This window comes from Heteronotia binoei, chromosome 2 (genome assembly GCF_032191835.1).
Source record: "Heteronotia binoei isolate CCM8104 ecotype False Entrance Well chromosome 2, APGP_CSIRO_Hbin_v1, whole genome shotgun sequence".
Lineage (NCBI taxonomy): Eukaryota > Metazoa > Chordata > Lepidosauria > Squamata > Gekkonidae > Heteronotia > Heteronotia binoei.
In genome coordinates, this window is record NC_083224.1 from 67,294,491 (window position 1) to 67,308,514 (window position 14,024).

The window sequence follows — 14,024 nt, forward strand, 5'->3', positions numbered from 1 at the left end:
GGGAGTTATCTCCACTGAATAGACCACAGTAGGATTCTGAGTAGAACTGCTTAGGGATGTTCTGTGTAAAGCTCAATAGTGCCATGAAATCTGCCAGATCATATGAGTTCCTATACAGCAACAACTTTAATCAGAAAAATCTTGAACACAATCTTGATATGGCCTAATATGCTTGCTTCCGTTGAAAGAGCTATTTTTCCCTGCACAGTAAACATATGCCGTCATTGTTTTGAATTATTCATTATAATCCAAAAATGACAATTTATAGTAACATTTATATTCTGTCAGTCCAAAAGCTAATTCATATCTTTTAAGATGCATGAAATGTCTTTCAAGCTTGTTTTCATTCCTCTCTTCATCTGTATTTTCAAATTATAAGCAAGATCTGGGGGATTTCTTCTTATCCGGGATCAAACTTTCTTCAGTTCCTCACTTCATAAATGTTGAAAGTTGCTGACTCTCAGGAACAATGCTCGCAAAAGAAACACAAGCAAGAATCATTCTTCCAAAAAAAAAATGCTGACTTTTTTTTTTTACATCTCACTTTTCCTTGACAATAGAGGGACGACTTTAAAGTACACACAGATTTCATTTATATTTAAAGGACTTTAGTAGAAAGTTATTGAAAACTATTCTTCCTGCAGCCATACAAATAAGTTTAAATAAATAAATACCAACTTTGCTGCTCTGGCAGGGTTGGAAATGGGGAATCACCTGCCAGCTAACTAGCAGCACTTAAATAGCCTCTAGCTGACTTTATTCTCCTCCTGCTTCATAGATATTTGGTACCTGGGCATGTCCAGAGGCAGGAACTCAAGAGTGCTTATCCTTCGGTTCTTGAGAGTTACAGCCTTGAGCTGACAGGAAGATCAATCAGGAGAGACAGAGGAAGATCTGTTCTGCACTTGGAATCCTCTCCCTCTTTGTCTTGTTTATTTCTATTGCATTTTCTTGTTCAGTGACAATTATTTACATGTGATCTTTACTAGCATCTGCCTGCATTAACCTTGCAAAATAAAAGCCCAGTAGTGACTTAAAGACTAACAACTTCCATTTTGATATGAGCTTTCATGAGTCACAACTCACTTTTTTTTAATGTGAAGAAGTGACAGACTAAAGAAGTGTGCTTTGACTCTCAAAAGCTAATATTAAAATATATCTTGTTAGTCTTTCAGGTGCCATTGCAGCATGTTCACTGAGAAAAAATTCATTATAATTTTGAGTCAGAGGAAAACCTTTATTGTAAGTCTCATCTTCAGGTAGGACATTATAGTTCAGATTTCAAATTAACATTTTTTTTTTACTTCTGGAAATTTGGGATAATTATTTTCAATGGGGAGTTATTTAAAGGTCTGAGACAGTTGTTTTTAAAGATAAAGACTGCCTTTCTAAAGCCCCCATAATTTTAAAGTAGAATGGGCGTAGGTTTTGTGAGGAAAAGCCCCCTACTTTTCATACATGTGGACATCGTGATCGCCAGTGTGGTTGCCAGGGTGCCTGGAGCTTTGACTCTCACACATCTGCTCTAAGAAGTGGACTTTGCTTACAGTTTCTAAGGCTTATGTGGCAGCTTTGCATTCTACATCTCTGAAGGGTGTTAGCCAGAACTACAGACATGCTCCAGCTGCTCCTTGTGTGCCCAGTCTTGGCCACTGCAGTGGAAGAAGCCAGGCCACCATGTTTCCAGCCTGCCTCCATGGACCCAAGGCTAACAACAGCAGAATCCATCTTGCTTTCCTGACCCAAGCATACCCTGCCAGGCTGAACTCATTCCTTCTTAGTGGGAAAGTCACACGTACACACCCTAGCCTGCAAGCAACCCATTTACCTCATGAATGGATTAATAGCTCCACTGTTGATCCTAATTGCTCAGCAATACCAGAACAATAAATCCTGCCCAGCAGAAGATGAGATAAGAGGAAGGACATCTCCTGTCTTCATCAAGTCTTTTGTCTAACCCGGGTGGTACCTAGGCCAGTATTTGATTCCCTATTGTCACCTTCCCAGCTAATCCCATTTAACCTTAAGTATCCAGCCATTCCCATTCTCACCCCAGTCTAATACCTTGGAGCCGCTCCAGGCAGCATTGTAGCTTGGAAATTTCCAGCTTCACCAGACTAAGGTGAAGTTCATTGGTCAAAACTGGCATCCAATTAGGTGTCAGCAAGGGATGTCCAGCCTTCTTGGTCATCGCAGAGCCTCCCCCTGCTCCTCCCCAAGACCTCCCAGCCCCTGAAGGGTCTGAGGGAGCCTATTTAACCTCTGACCCAACTCCACTCATGTGTGCTTCTATTCAGCAACCCACCTTCCGCTGTCTAGATCCATCCCCAATTCTGGCCACAGTTTTGGGTCCATTTCCCCTGTCCTCTTAAGTCGCCATTGGAAACCTTCCCTGAAGTCTACGATGGTAAATATGACCCTGTTTGTCTACCCATATATGTTCCCCTATCAATCTATCTGTGTTTCCTAGACCTGTGTGAATGTGTGAGTGTTTTGTATTTTTACCTTGTATGAAAGAACTATTATTCTAAATAAATTACAATTGGTTTTTATTAAATTAGAGTCCTTTTATTGAGCATTGACTATCTGAATGGTTGAGCCTGGTATACACAGATAACAAAGATTCCTATTGGGCCAGCTGTCTCTCAACCTAATTCCCCAAGTTCATTTTGAGAGCAGTTACCCTAACAGTTTTACAGACCCCTGAAACAAATACCTTTTGGTGTAGGCATACTTCTCTCCACTGATCCTTATTAGGTGAAAATGGTGCTCACCACTAGCATTTTTTTAAAAAAATCCTTTTTACATCTATTTTTATGTAATCTTAAAGTGTATGCCAATAAAAAGTTTCCTTTCCACTGAAAACTCTGCATTTGCCATCCTTCCTTATGGTAGCCTGTTGTTTCCTTTCACAAAGTAAGAAAGCTTGTTTTGAAGAAAATGTCCCCCAGGTTTTGTCCCTACAGTCTTTGAAAATAGTTCAAAGTTTTTTTAAAAAGAGTGTGTGTGTGTGTGTGAGAGAGAGAGAGAGAGAGAGAGAGAGAGATTTTCTGTATGATGAATCAGTCATACAGTTGCTATGACACACATTTCTTCACTCTGGGCATCCACTGTTGCGGCACCTTGATAGGTACTCCTATTATCTAAGGAATGCCTGGAATTCCTGGAACAGAGGACAATGGCAGTCAAAGGTTGGGGTATGGGAGTCTGAAGGCTAAGCTGTAAGACACCTTTGTTGCCTCTAGGTTCACTGCTTTGATCAAAGTGTTTACTTAATTTATTTACTTTGGATTTACTTTTGGATCACACATCAGCTCCAAGAATGTCACTTTAATAGCCTTATAAGCTGATTTTGCATATGAGGGGGGGCGCAGATAGAAACAGGGTTCTTACTCCCCTCCCACCTCTTTCCTGATCCTGAAAACCTCTCTGTGGGAAATTATTCACATAAATTTGGAGCTCCCAAGCATCCACAGCTTGACACAGATTACTTCACAATAATCCCTTCTCTGGGGCTTGTCTTCAAAGATGATTGGCTAGGAGAACTCACCTCCTGGGTCCTTGCAAGCAGGGCTTTTTTTTGTAGCAGGAACTCCTTTGCATATTAGGCCACACATCCCTGATGTAGCCAATCCTCCAGGAGCTTACAGGGCCTACTGTAAGCTCCAGGAGGACTGGCTACATCAGGGGTGTGTGGCCTAATATGCAAAGGAGTTGCTGCTACAAAAAAAGTCCTGCTTGCAAGGATCCCACTGCAAGGAGAAAACATCACTGTCTGAGAAATCAGGAGAATCAAAGAAAAAAGTCATACCTGCTGGTGGTTTGTATCCTGTAGTTCAGGCACCTTCCCACACTTCTTGCAAACAGCATTTAAAAGGACTCTCTAAATGCTGTTTACAAAAAGTGGAGGCCACATATGCCTGAACTCCAAGTGGCAAATTTGCTGCTGGAGTTCAGGTGCCCTCCTTTGCTTCTTGCAAACCCTAGGGACACCTGAAACAAGACCTCTTTTGATGACCATAGTGGTTGGGCAGGTTCATGTTGGAGTCAGTATCATTAGTATTGACTCTTTTTATCTGGCTACTCTCTCCTGTTACAGCAGCATTTCTATCATTTTCTGAGGCTGTAAGCTACCCCTGATCATAGAAAATGGGGAAGCTAACAGCACCTCCCCTCCCTGCTAGATTTAGATTCAGAACAGGTACCCAAAGATCAGGGGAAGAAGCAGCTTATGCAGACTCAGGAAATAAATTGTCAAAATCCATTAAAATGCAAAACAAATAGGGTACTGCATTGCAAAAAAGTTCATCTTAAAAACAGTCATGGCTTGCTAAAATAATTTCAGATTCCCTCCATATGAGAATAGTCAGTGGTCATAAAACAAAAACCAGAAATCCCTCCTGTGTTTCTTAAAACAATGTCTAATACCTCAAAAAGAACAAACTGGTTTCCTTCTTGAGCTGATTATAAGGCAAAAACTCATTTCCTGAATCCCAATACATCTGTAAGCAAATATTCAGCTGTTATAAAGTTAGAGTCTAGTGACACCTTTAAGAGCAACCAAATTTTATTCAAAGTATGAGATTTCATGTGCCTGCACACTTCCTCAGATACACTGAAATGGAAGTTAACACTTCTTGAATCCTAGCAAAGAAGATAACTTGACTCCACAATCATTGGACACACAGACACAAAAATAGGTAATTAAGTGTATAGGGTCTGAGATTTACAACACAGTCCTTGAGGGGAACTGCTCAGGAAGCTGACTGGCCACCATGCCACTGTGTCTCTGAAATACACCTGCACCAGTCCAGAGATACACCAGTGTATGGCCTCAGAACTGCTGCACTGGTGCTGGGTGCTTGTGCATCCTTGCCGTGGTCACCCACTGGACCACCATCAGTGGGCAGGGGGTGGGGGTATGGCATGGCAGGACTTAGTCAAGCCACCCACAGAAACCATCAGGAAACAATGCCATCAAAAACTGCAGTATAACCCATTGGCATCTATACAAAGGAGATGGTGACCTCCCACAGGCATGGTCCCACTCAAATCCCCCAACAAAGCACAGGATGCCAGCTATAGCCATAACAAATCATCCCATCCCCAGTTACAGCCAACCCCAGTGTTCTTCTTAAGTTGTTTACTGACTTTTAAAGTCTCTACAGGCAATTTCTAATCACATCAGACCAGGGATTTCTGTACCCCTCAGAGATAACTCTCCTTGTTTGACTGGGCAGGGAATCTTCTTCTCTCTTTAGAAGATCTATCTCCTTTCCTTCAGCCTGAATGGGAATCTTCTCTACCATCCAAACTTCCTTGCCAAACTCTTCCCCAGTTCTCTGTCTGTGATCAAACTGATCCACAAAGAATGGATCAGTGCTTTATCTGTTTGTACAGCATTTTTAAGCCTCTTAAAAAGTGCAGTCCATCACACCATGCTATTCCAGTGCCTTTCCATTGAGCCTTGGATGTCTGCACAGTGGTCTCTGCTTGACTCTGTGTTGCTGGTATTAATGTCAGGGCTGCAATGGAGTGTCTAATACCTATTGACATGCCTCCTTTAATTCCACCCTCTTGGCTAAGTGGTTAGGATGCTAATCTTGGGTATGGGGGCTGTTCTCCCCCCCCCACTCTTTTGCTTTTCACTTTTTCATGGGAAAGGTGTTTGTGTGTCATAGTGAAGATGGTTGCATGTGAGCAGATCTTTTGCTGCCAATTAGGCTCCTACTGTGGAAGAGATGTGTGTCCTGTCTCCTATGGGGAGGGGGGCTGCTAAGCTCACATATCTCTTGTGATTGCACTGTTTCTGGGTCTTCTGTCCTTGTCTGCTGGCTCTCTGGGGAGAGGGAGTGTTGTTGAGGTGCAATTACTAGATTGTCAGCTGGTGACTGGCTGCACCTGTGAGTGCCACTCACAGGATGTCATTGGCCATTGTTGCCTGATTGGTTGGAGTTGCTATGGACTCCAGCACGCTTTCTATATTGTCTGTCCTTTGCAAGAGGGCATATGTTCTTCTTTTCCCCTGCAGAATATCCACAAAGAATGGATCAGTGGCACAGGTTTTGTGACAGCTGCTGGCCACCATTGCTGCAGTGGCCCTCAGGATTCTGATGCCAGCCACACACTTCAGGTAAGGGTTTTATTGATTTTCAATAATAATTGTCAATGATTTTATTCCAAGTTTCTATATAGCATAACATAAAAATCACAAAACCATACTTAAACAATATAGCATAAGAAAACAAAGATGAGGTAAGCAGTTCCTCCTTACACCCTCTAAATTTATGCAGCCTTTATGCACATTCCTATACAACTTTATACTCCTATCTTATTGTTTATTTACTAATAATATCATAACAACAATAATATTGTTTTTGCTCTTTTTGGGTTTTTTAAAATACATTTCCTCGCCCTTAATTCTAGCATTTTCAGCCTTCCATCTAAACTTATCTTGACCACTAAGGGGACAATATCCACTCTTTCAAGACATGTAGCTATGATCTGATGTCTCCCCTTTTCTTACTCTTTCCTTCTTTCTCTCACTATGGATCATGAGCCCCATGCTGTTCCTCCCTATTGCACTTACAGTATTGTGAGTTCTTGCCATGCAGCCTTCTCCCAAAGCCTCTCTCCAGACCTTCTGGTGCTCTGGCTCCTTTCCTCTCCATCTGTCTATTTTCTCAGTATAACTGTCACTCTCAGATCCCCAAGATCATCCTTGTATTATATTGTTTTCTCTTACTCTCTCTTTTAGCTTTCCTTCTCTCATGTTCTTCAGAGATATGCACACATCCACACAACTGTCTTATGGACTAGCCAAGAGTAAAACATAATTGGGCATCTTGATTAGGAAAGATATTAGTAAACTGCTGAATTAGGTCATACTAAAGTTGATACTTGACATTTTTTTTTACTTGCCAAATATTTTGACTGCCAATTGCCTTTTACTTTTGCTCTTGCCTTCAATCTATCTATTTGAAGTTATTTAGGTACTCATTGTTTATTTACAAAACTTATATTCTGCCTTTTTGCCCTTAGAAGGACTGCCAAGGTGGCTAACAATTTAATACATATATAATAAATATATTATAAAACAATTTAAAACATATATGATAAATACATTATTAACACAACTTGAAAAGGAGGTTTTCTTAAGTGTTAAAATACATATAAAACAGTTAAAATATGTAGGAACCTAAAATATTGGTCAGGAAGAAGTAATCACTGAGGGAATGTCAAGTGAAATGAACAAGTCTTCCCCCACTGGCAGAAGGTTATAACAGAACAGGACAGATGACTCTCCCTGGGGAGAGAGCTTTGGCGCCATGACTGAGAAGGCCTTCTTCCAGGCTTCCACACTCAGAAGGCAGGTGCACCTGAAGCAGGGCCTCCAAAGATGACCGTAACAATCAGGCAGCTAATACAACATGACCTTTTCAAAACAATAGGCTCTTTATAATGGTAAAATGTCACACCATTCTGCAATCTGTGTATACAAAGTCTCAGGAACCAAGAGTTCATGAGAACATAAGAAGAGTTCTGCTGGATCAGACCAAGTGGTCCATCTAGACCAGCATCCTGCCTCACACAGTGGCCAACCAGTTCCTCTGGACAGCGAACAACAGGACATGGAGGCAGAGGCCTTCCCCTGATGTTGCCTTTTAGCTCTGGGATTCTGAATGTGGAGGTTCCCCAGTCTAGTAGCAGTTGACAGACCTATCCTCCATGATCTATCTAATTCCCTTCTAAAGTCATTTATTCCTGTGGCTATCACTACATCCTCTGGCAGCAAAATCCTCATTTTAATCACTCGCTGTGTAAAATAGTATTTCCTTTTGTCCATCCAGAGTTGGGTGGGTGGATGTAACTGTCTACACACATGTACTTTCCTTGGTCCCAGGGTAACACTCCTAAATAAAAGTAAACACTCTTCTGAATATTGTGGAAGAGGATAGTTTATAGCTTAGCCATCCATTTTATTGTAGAGCTTAGCCCATTAAACACAGAAACAAGAACATGTGAAGGTGTTTTCTAGTGAGTCAAGAGTCAGACGTTGGCTTATCAGGGTCTTCTGTGACTGGCAGCTGTTCTCCATTGTCTCAAGCAGAAGTCTTTCACATTACCTACTGCCTGATCTTTTTAGTTAAAGAATCTGGAGTTTGAACCTAAGACCTTCTGTGTGCACAGCTAATGCTTTAGCACAATGTTACCTCCCCCTTAGGAATGTTGTTATTGCAAAATAGACATCTAATTCTCAGTTTACTGTATAGGCAAATAGAGTTCCACCCACCCACACCCAAGAATGCAGGCCTTTATCTCTGCATTGGACAATACTGCTTATACCTTTAAAATGTGTCAGCCATTTAATCTGTGGGTGCTTTCATTCAGGTCTCAAAACCATGGCTTGGAGTAGGCAAATGGCAGAAAAATCACTATATTCCACAGCAGGTCTAGCATGATCCAGCAGGAACTTTGAGTTGACATTTATTTGCAATTGCTGCTTAGCACAGTGTGACTCACACATGGTCCATGCCCTTAGAGGCTACTTCAAAAGACAGTGAAAAGGGCTACAAGTTGAAAATGTGGTCAGAGGCTAATATGAGAACTATAACATCATCTTGGAGAAAGGGCTAGGGGAACTACCAGGGAATCAAAGAAGGAATAAGCTATCTTATCACAAAGCAAAAATATACAGTCAGGATGCATTTCCCAGCTCCTTGATCAAGGGCTGAATTCTGTCAGTTCCAGGGCTTACTGCTGTAGCTGTGATAAAATATATGCATTAGATAGACATACAATCCAGCAAGTTATTTGAACTCCATGTCCCAGCATGCCTAAGGCTTAGCAGCACTTTCTTATTGAAAGGGAAATGATAGATAGGTGTTATCAGATTTGTAGGGCTACAGATAGCAGCTACAAGGAATTTCAGTTTATATTTACTTTTGAGGAACAGCCAAGCTGGTTACAGACAGATTAGAAATAAGGCAAGTGGCAGGGCTACCAGAAAAATGCCACTGCTGTCATATTCTTTGGATTACACAACTACAGTATGAGTTTTGGCCACCTTCATGACATGCTGTGTGATGTTTCATGCTTTTAGACTTCACTTGAAATAGCATTTAATTTAGCATCAATCCTCAGATAGGTGTGAAAACCCTGCTATTAAAATGCTGGAAGGAAGCACTGAAAATTCTTAGTTGTATTGGTCTTTTCTTCTCCAGTGTGCATTTTCTGTTCTCGAGTTTGCTCTTGTTCTTTTCACTATGGTAAGTGGTCTGTGAGTGAGCTTTCATGCTTGTATTTTTAGAAATAAGCACCAGCATGTGGGGGATTGCTACAAAGCTGCATTAGGACACTTAGGTTGCATCCATACAATAAGGATTCTTGGTTTTGTATTCATTGCTGCAGTGAATGCTGAGGCACTTACACTGGCAATGGAACATGTCCACATGGCCCATTTTCATGGTATTCCCTCTCCATGTTACTAGTGGGCTCTTAAAGGGCTTTAAAATCAATAATTGCTGTAGTTGTGTAGCATTATGTAGCACAGGGGTGGCCGGTAGCTCTCCAGATGTTTTTGCCAGCTCCAGCCAGCATGGCCAATGGCTGGGGCTGATGGGAGTTGTAGGCAAAAAACATCTGGAGAGCTACCGCTGGCCACCCCTGATATAGCATTATATCAATTACAGATAATCCTTCAAAGCCCTCACAAAGGAGTGTGCTTGTGCATAAAAAGTTACACTTTGAACAAAACTTTGTTGGTCTTAAAGCTGCCACTGGACTATAACTTTGTTCTGCTGCTTCAGACCAACATAGCTGCTCACCTAGTTCAAAACCCTCCAATAGCACAGTGAAGAAAACAGTATCTGCAAATAGCTGACCAAAGGAAAAGAGTGCTGATGCGGTTGAGACTTTTAAAATGCAAGTCTGCATCTTCCCATGCAGAAGGCATGCCAATACACTCCCTTCTAAAAAGACTGTAGTAAAGCAAGATTCAGAATAGTTTGCAAAGGACAAAAAAACCTAGGAAGCACACAATTTGAGGAAGACATTGTGTGAATGCTCCCAGAAAGAGCATTCAAGTTTGGAAGCAAAGGTAGACAAAAATATCCATGTAGAGAAAGCTTTAGGGGAAGAACAGTTTTCAAATATTTTAAACATGTTTGCAAAAAAAAAGGGCAGCTGCTTTCAGGAAAAAAAACAAATTTCTGCATTACCTATGATAGGGGTCCTCAAACTTTTTGAGCCTTCATTACCTGTTAATTTTAATTGGATTTAAATGATGGTTTTATAATGGTTGATTTAAACGATAGTTTTATAATGGTTGATTTAAATGATGGTTTTATAATGTAGTACTTATTGAATTATATGATTTTATTGTATTGAACTAATATGTCGTGAGCCGCCCTGAGCCTGCTTCGGCGGGGAGGGCGGGATGTAAATAAAAAGTATTATTATTATTATTACCTTTGCAATTCTTAAACAGTGTAGTGGATCAAGCCACAAAATGGCTGCCACAGCTGACCTTCCATCATATAGTGATGCTCCTTACATTGTGGTGGCTGCTGTTGAAGAAATCTGCACAGGCAATTAAAACTCCAATGGACAACCAGAAGCCTTGCTGAACAAAAGATCCCCCTAGCCTTGCTCACTTTCTAAAAACACTTGATGTTTGCCAGAAAACGTTTAGGTAGGCACTATGTTGGAGATCCCAGCCTATGATCTGAGAAACCATCAAGTAATCTAGCCTGTAGGTTGATTTGGTCTGGATCACATATGCATGTTTGACATGTGATGACAACAAACTCAAGAATTGCCTGCATGCAGGAATTTGCGACCTCTGATATCAAATTAAACTAGACATTAAAGAAAGATCTGTGATCCTCCATGAGAGCTTCTGATTTCTTTTCTTAGTTTTAATACCTGACTGAACCATCATATCTTGATTCTGACAAGGCCATCGCGCCTAGGTAATTCTCTATAGGACTGTTAAAATAACTGATTGCATTTGCTACAGCAGTTCAACATATAATCAGATTAATTTTAAGTGGCTGATTACAGTAACAGATTGCTTTTTAAAGATGACACCCCAAAGAACTAATTCTTTTGCTCAGATCAAAGGCAAAACACATCAGTAACCATAATTTATATTTCTTGACAGTCATGTCCAAACAGCAGCAGCATGCCTGTTAAGAGATGCAGCCATAGAAGTTAGGCCCTCACAGCTTTGAAGCTTTATTGTCTGATCCCTCCTTGTTGCAATACTATATTTTGCATAGAATACCTCTCATCCATAATATTCTTGGTGACCAGGAGAACTAATATAAGACTAATATAAACAAAAAACTAAAGATGAACTCCAATTGATGCAAAATGTATACACAGGCATTTGTATATCTAACTGCCATTTGTGCTACAACTCTCATTAGTATTTGGATTGGTTTGTTCACACAGGAAAATCCAGTTATGAATGATTGCTGTAGCACAACTGTAATACAACATCTAATGATGTGTGAATACAACCTATATATTAAGAAGGGGGAACATTACACTACTAAAACAGTTTTTAGATAGTGCTTAAAGAACCCCTTTTGTCTCCATTGTGCAGGAAAGGAAAGTGCAACCTTACATTCAGGAAAGAGACCTCATGGCGCAGTCCCCTAAGTAGAGTCACACCCTTCTAATTCCACTGAAGTCAATAGGTTTAGAAGGATATAACTCCGCTTAGGATGACTATTAAGGTCCCTTGAAAATACTTAATGAGACAAAATTGCAGTGAGAGTTTTTATTAGCTTTAACAGAATGTCAGCTTTGTTTTTTTTCTCACTAATCCTAAAAATTCCTTAGAGTCATCCCTGATAGCATTTGCATTTTAAAGGTAAAGGTAATCTCCTATGTATAAGAGCCCCATGGCGCAGAGTGGTAAAGCTGCAGTACTGCAGTCCAAAGGTCTGCTCATGACCTGAGTTTGATCCCAGCAGAAGCTGGGTTCAAGTAGCTGGCTCCAGGTTGACTCAGCCTTCCATCTTTCCGAGGTTGGTAAAATGAGTACCCAGCTTGCTGGGGGGAAAGTGTATATGACTGGAGAAGGCAATGGCAAACCACCCTGTAAAAAGTCTGCCATGAAAACATTGTGAAAGCAATGTCATCCCAGAGTCGGAAATGACTTGTGCTTGCACAGGGGACTACCTTTACTTTTTAAAATCCCCTATGCAAGCACCAGTCATTTCTGACTCTGGGGTGACATTGCTTTCACAACATTTTCACGGCAGACTTTTTACGGGGTGGTTTGCCATTGCTTACCTGTCATTTGCACTCCCCCCCCCCCTAGTAAGCTGGATACTCATTTTTCTAACCTTGGAAGGATGGAAACTGAGTCAGCCATGAGCCAGCTACCTGAACCCAGCTTCTGCTTGGATCGAACTCAGGTTGTGAGCAGAGCTTGGACTACAGTACTGCAGCTTGCAACTTTGTGCCATTTACTAATTTACTGGGCCGTTTACCAACTGAGGAAATACTGTTACAATACTTAAACTTTGACTGTGCTGTATGTGGCATGTTGTGTCAGCCAGCAATCCTTTGCTCAAGTCACTTGGGTCTTTTGTAAAATGGAGACACAAAACAAATCTAGGAGGAATCAGTTAGAGGCCTGTGTGCATAGCTGAGCATGGGCTATTTTCCTATGCAGGATCTGAAATTGCCTATGCAGTAATACCTGGAAATAATTCATAATGCAAAGGACTAATGAAAATCAAATTTGACTTAAGTTCAGTGTACTTAAAAGTATATGTGCCTGTTAAAGTTGTGATTTTTTTTGTTCCTAAATGTATGCTGTATAGGTAATATAGGTTGTATTGTTTGGATAAGTCTAATTTTTAAAAATTAAACACATGGGTTTTGAAAAAAAATATGTAATAAGATGGGGGTTGCTTTGAATAACATAAAATTAGATCAAGAATTAAGTGAAACTAGAAGAATTGTGCAAAATCATTTGTACATTTTATAAAGATTTTTTTGGGGTAACCTTATATTGTACACCAGATTTTAGTCTCATTGTGTGCCACAACCACTACACGTCTCTTCAGTTTTCCTTTCATTTCTGAATTCCAAAACTGTCCTCTAGCAAATGCCATAATCTGTATCACAAACCACAGCTCACTTATTCTAGAGCAAATCCATTGTTGACCTGGATATAATGATTCTAGAGATAATTAGATGCAAACCTATTATGATTCTGATTCCAAAGTTACTTATTCTGCCTGAGTGTCGTAGAGAACTCCATAGATATGCTCCAGAGATACTGTTCTGAGGATTGCCACCATGATTTTAATTGCATGACCAACCTGCTTCGAATTTTCACTTAACATCCAGCTAAATCAGGTGCTGCTGGCTACACTTGAGGATGGAACTATTCAGTGAAGTGCCACAGAAAAAAAAGAGAAGTTGATGGGGAAAGGGAATAAGAGAGATTGAGCAAGGTAGAAAAGACAGTAAAGCCTTTTTAAAAAAATCTTCTGACCAGCCTGCTGCTTTTGTTGTTTATTTTCTATTTAAATGAACAAAACTGGAACAGGAGCAAAGAGCTCCTCGGTTTTGCTCTTTTTTTAAATGGAAAAGGAACACTAAAAAGGGACATGTCATGAGGGAAAAGCTGTTGAAAAGTCACTGCCAGCCTGCAAAAAAAGAGAGGTTAAAGCATGCAAAAGTGGAAGAGAGCTGGGACATTATATAAAAAGGATGATATGACAAACAAATGTAAAATCCTTCTTGTTACTAAGGATCTTTGCCATTGCTACCTTTCATAGCCTCACCTGTGAGCCAAAGAAGACTGAGAAAATGAGAATTTCTGAATAAACTGGCAGACAATATTTAGTAACTGTTACACTGTGTTCCCCTTCCCTGAGTAGTTCACAGTACGCAACAGTTCTTTTTGCACGATTCCACGGGGATCAAGAATAACCATGCACATTACTGGTGACATTTACAAATTGGGTTATTAAGCACACTAGCCCAATATTCAT